We start from the raw sequence: 5,792 nt of genomic DNA, 5'->3' as shown, positions 1-5,792 counted from the left end.
TAAATATACTAAAAAGGTAAAAAAAAAAAAAAAAAAAAAAAAATTTTTAACCATATATAGTCTACTTATCTAGCCATATTGTTGTTCTTTGAAGAAGAACTAGACTTCTTTACTTAATACCAATAAGACATGAAACGAAATTGGAACAAAATTGATATTTAAATGCGTGTTCGTATCATGTTCATGTCAGTTATAAAAAACACAATGTCCTGTCGTATTATGTTCTAAGTTCAAAACGATATTAACATGAATTTGTTGTGTTTTATATGACTAAGTATGAATTAAATAAACTAATGGTTGTTTAAAAATAAAACAAGAAAGTTTAGTTTTAAAGTTACAATTATACAATATATGTTTCAAAATTAATATAAATAATAACCTAGTTTTAGCTCTTGATTTTAATATTTGTCTGGTCTAACCATGTTCTTGTGTTTTCAATATTTTCGATGTTCTCAATTATATATATATATATATATATATATATATATATATATATATATATATATATATATATATATATATATGCGTGTGAAACAAAACTTTCATTAGGAACGTGAGAAATGAATTATTTGCATGTTTTTTGACGAAAAAAATAAATGAATCATTAAATAATATATAAAAGTAACACGAGTTAAAAAAGAATTGGCCGAACAAACCAATTGATGATTCTCTTTTTTAGCGGCTCAAATTATGATTTTTTTTTCCGGACAAGTTTACTAAATAATCTAAAATAAATGAATGTAAGATTTTTTTTTACATCATCTTATTTTTGTATGATCTAATAATTTGTGTCTTTTTGGTTTATCAAAAAAACATGCATTTTATTTATTTTTACGATTTATCGTGAAATTTTTATTTCTCACAAGATCTAATATATATATATATATATATATATATATATATATATATATATATATATATATATATATATATATAAAATTCCTTTTGCATAATTAACTTCTACATCTTTGAATAATGTAGAATAGATAAGCCTATCTCTTTCACACAAATATATATAAAATTATAAACACATACACACAACCCATATATGTATACATATATGTAGATATATAAATATATAACAATATACTTCTACATCTTTGGAGACATACACCCCCACCCGACTTTCTCCTCTCTATTATCTCTCCGAAGTTGACAAGAAGCAGAATGAGAAAAGAAGAGATGAAACGTGAAATTTGGGACTGTGGAAGTTCCCTTTACGACTCATTTGAACTCAAATCTTTACAACACCAAATTAACTCCGCCATCTCCACCAGAACCATGTCAATGCCCCACCTTTCCCACCACCGGCAACCACCACCCACCGCCCGCCACAATGAACCCTCCTCCAAGAAATATTCCAAGATCTCCCGATCATTGCACAAGTTCCTGCGATCTGTTTTCTGGCCTAAAAACCACCACCATACCTCCTCAACAGACGGAGCTTTCTACGTCTACGATACTTCCAGTACTTCACTGTCTACCATCCCGGAGTCACCGGAGAAGCTGCGGGAGTTTGATGGGTTGTCGCGGGAGATGAAATCTTTGGTTACAAGGACAAGGTCCGATCGGTTTATGTCCACGTCTCTTGGTATATCATGTGTATGACACTTTTACATACCTTGAAAAAAGGTTTATTCTTATTTTTTATTTTATGGTTATTACGTGTTACTTATATAATACAACGCATATAAATATTACACGTTTCTTTAGTAATGTTTTATTGAATTAGAAAATAGTTTCTTATGTTTGTATGTTCTTTTTAGATAAAAGATTCTTAATCTAAAGTTTTATTTTTCGTTTGTATACAGGTTTTTTAGAGACCGTCAAAATTTTACTAATGAAAAAAATTGTAAGAACCTGAATTTTTTAGATGGTTACGAAGAAAATAGAGTTAAAATTGGGTTTTGAAGCTAAAAAACAAGTTGACTTTATTTTTATATTTATCATCGAACCCAACTTTAACTCCAACTCTATTAACTCTATTTTTTTTTTTTTTTATATATATATAATGGTTTAAGAAATGGCGTGTCTATATATTATTTTATCTCAAACCCTATATATTTTTATATGGACTTTTGCATAAAAAGTATATCCTTTTGTCTATTCTTTTTAACTTGATTGTCAAAAAAATATCCTACAATTTATTACCTTTTTAAATATTTATATATTTCTTACTGTAATTTTTTTATAAAATATACTATTATAAAATTATAATAAATAAACTACTATTATTAAAGTATAACTAGTCATATTTAATAACCTAGAAATGAACCATTTGATATGTATTGCATTTAGATTATTAATAAACTATAAATATAAATTAATAAACATTAAGTGTAGTATGGTAAGAAATTAAGCAATTGAGAGTGATGGAACCAGCAAAATTTATATGGAGTATAAACATTATTAATAAATATTCTATGTAATTGTCATATCTTAGACATTAAAAAACATCATATTATCTTTTTAATTGGGGGTACAATAACATAAAACATGTTTAAAAATAACTTTTTTTATATACATAAAACAAATTTTTTGGGATGTTGTAGTACCCTCAACCCTCCACGTAGCTCCGCCACTGATTGAGCATCGATCCGACCTTCTCCCCATGTCTTGTTAATATGTCCTCAATCCTCACATTGCTTTAGAATACGTTTATGTTTTTTGTGATCCTTCTTTTTAAGTCTGTTTAATTTCATTGATAAGTTGGGACATGAATCTTAATCTTCACGCCATTGATTGTTAGTTAGAAAAGATAGGGTTTATAAAGATTAACTAATTGTTTATTACGTTTTTTATTTATGAGTTATGGTTGTTTATAAGGATAACCTAATTCAATACTTGATATTAGTTATGACAATGAAAAGATCATTTTGGGGATTGCTTCATAAACATAGATCATAATTAATATTTAAACTCTAGCTTTACTTGTTTAGGAAATAACAACCATAACTTCATACATACATAGACCCTAGTAGAAATAAGATATTGTCTTATGAAAATCTTCATATACTCATTTATATGATTTTAAAAATCCATACATACCCATTTATATGCTTATAAGAAGCCATACATTAGCCACACACACCCTATTAATCTTTTTCATTATCTTTTTTATCATTCCGAGTCGCAAGAACCAACATTCACTCATCTCTAAAGAATACATGCAACATATTGCATCCTATTTTGCGGAGGAGATCAAGAAACATTATAAAACAGAAGATCATTAAGGCCCAAGTCCATTAGGGCCCAATGGTCTGAACTCTACTAAGGCCCAAGTCCTCTTTAGAGCGTACGCCCATCGTACATCTTCTGTACGCTTAGCATACTGGGCGAAAGGTTGTACGCGCAACGTACTACATAGTACGCCCAACATACACACAACTTATGCACAAAATCTATTAAGTGCTTAATACTTGAAGACTTTACGTCCCAAACTCATATCTAGGTCGTTTGATGGGTCCTAAGGCATAAAGTTGGCAACTTTATGCCTTTGCAAGCTCCAAACAGACCAAATAGCATTCTACTTTCATGGAAATGACTCGAACACTCACATAGATGGTCTTAAGCTCTAAAGGTACCAACTTTATGGACCTTGAACCTCAAAAATACTAAGAGGGGCAACTCGAAGCTCGTGGAATGAAATCAAGACCATTAGATCACATTATTGGGACCAAAATGAACTAAAACTTAAAAATAAGAGATCTAAGACATCAATGGTCAAGTTCAGAGCTTTATACCTTCATCAAGCTGACAATAAGTTACAAAAGCCAGATCAATAAGCTTCTCCTTGATCATCTTTGCATCAAACTCCACCTTCTTGAAAACGGGTCAAACACTCCAAAAATGGAGTCCATAAGCTCAAAATGCCACCATGAATGATTAAGAACAATTTCTAAGGTTTTATAGGGTGGAGGATGAAGATATTAGGGTTAGGTTATGAGATAAGGAGCTTAAATATGGTCCAAGACCCTAAAATAGGTTCTTATCTGATTGGCGTACGCCCAACATAAATATGGTACGCCCAACGTACGTTGAAGAACATTCACGACCATCTTGGTTAGTACGACCAACGTACTCCAAGGTACGCCCCACATACTGCCTTCCTCACTAGTATGGCCCGTGTACTCTTTGTGTACGCCTCATGTACTCGGATAAGCCTGAAAACCACGAAACTTCCGAAGGCCATAACTTCTTCGTTATAAGCCTGATTCCGACAATCCTTATATCCATAGAAAGGTGACGAGAAGCCTACACTTCTATCAACTCATACCTTCCTTAATACCTTCTGAACAAAAGTCCATTTTCCACAAAATCCTAAACTAACTCTTTACTGAAATACCCTAAGGCTCCAAAACACGAACCAAACATCCGGATCACTTGTAATACACCACTCGAACCTAAATAGGCCTAGATCTTATCTTTTCAAAAGCCCTAATCCTTATGATAACCGATATTCGGGCCACAGCCTTAGACTAGGAATCGATTCGGAATAGGGCGTTACTCCTTCACACGTGCAACTAGACATGATGATTAATTGAAGAAGAGGAAAAATTTATTAATAGATTAATAAATTGGAATAAATGATTTATTAATATGTTATGGATATAATATAATAATTAGTGATCATGTTATTAATTAATATTCAATCATAAATTAATTTGGAATTAATTTTGGGATTAAAGAAATTAATTAAAAGTGAAGGGACTAAAAGTGTGATTGTTCAATAGTTGAGCAAGAGGGTCCAGAACCTTCCTAGGGGAGAGGTGGATGGTTTTTTGATGGTATATGAAAGGTTATTCTAGAGTTTCTAGAATATCTTATCATATATGGATAATCAAAGGAGGTGTATAATTACCATATTTGAGATTAGGGTTATCCATAACATCCTTGGTGCTCTATAAATAGAACCCTTAAGGCTATGATTTTCGGCCACTCTTTGGAAGAAGCAACAACCAAAATTTTAATCTCCTCCTATTCGTCTTCTCTCATGTCATTATCTTGTATTATGTATTTATGAGCCATTAGAGGCGTTACACTTGTGACACTAAGTTCTCAAGCTTCAAGATCTATAAGGGAATCATTGTTATTACAATATAACAATCAAGGTAAACCTAACCCTAGTTTTATATAGATTTCAAAAATTGTAGACACATCCCAGGTGTAACGCCGTAAAAATTTGAACAATTTTTTTCACTTTTGAAAGTCATAAAATATCATTTGTAATCATCAGTAAAAACATTGTGTCAACATTGTATCAGTACAAAACCCAAGATCAAAATACATAAACTCCGGTGTGCGTGTGTACGAATCATGTCGGCGCCTTCCCGCGATCATCACCGGTACCTGAAACACATAACACATAACACTGTAAGCGTAAATGCTTAGTGATTTCCCCAAAATACCACTCTAACAAATAATAGCCACTCGCAGTTGTAACTCTGTTGACCCTCAGGTCTATGTGTCTCAGTGGGGCCCTCCAGCCCCAACTCTCTATGGGCCCTCTAGCCCTAACTCTGTGGACCCGAAGGTCCTAACTCTGTAACTCTGAATCAAGCATAAGACATATCACAATAAATCATAACACATAAATAACATGCAATTACACTGGCATATAACTCTAAAATACTCCATCACATAACTCTGTTACCACACTAGGTAAAGTATAGTGAGAAGACTCACCTCGGGTATCTCGGTAATCTCTGACTCGGTAACGCTGGTCTAACCTCCGCCTAATCATATAAAATAAATAAGCTAATTATTATAACTCTCAAAGGCTAGACTATGTC

This window comes from Lactuca saligna, chromosome 6 (genome assembly GCF_052625555.1).
Source record: "Lactuca saligna cultivar CGN05327 chromosome 6, ASM5262555v1, whole genome shotgun sequence".
Lineage (NCBI taxonomy): Eukaryota > Viridiplantae > Streptophyta > Magnoliopsida > Asterales > Asteraceae > Lactuca > Lactuca saligna.
This window is presented reverse-complemented; position numbering follows the sequence as displayed.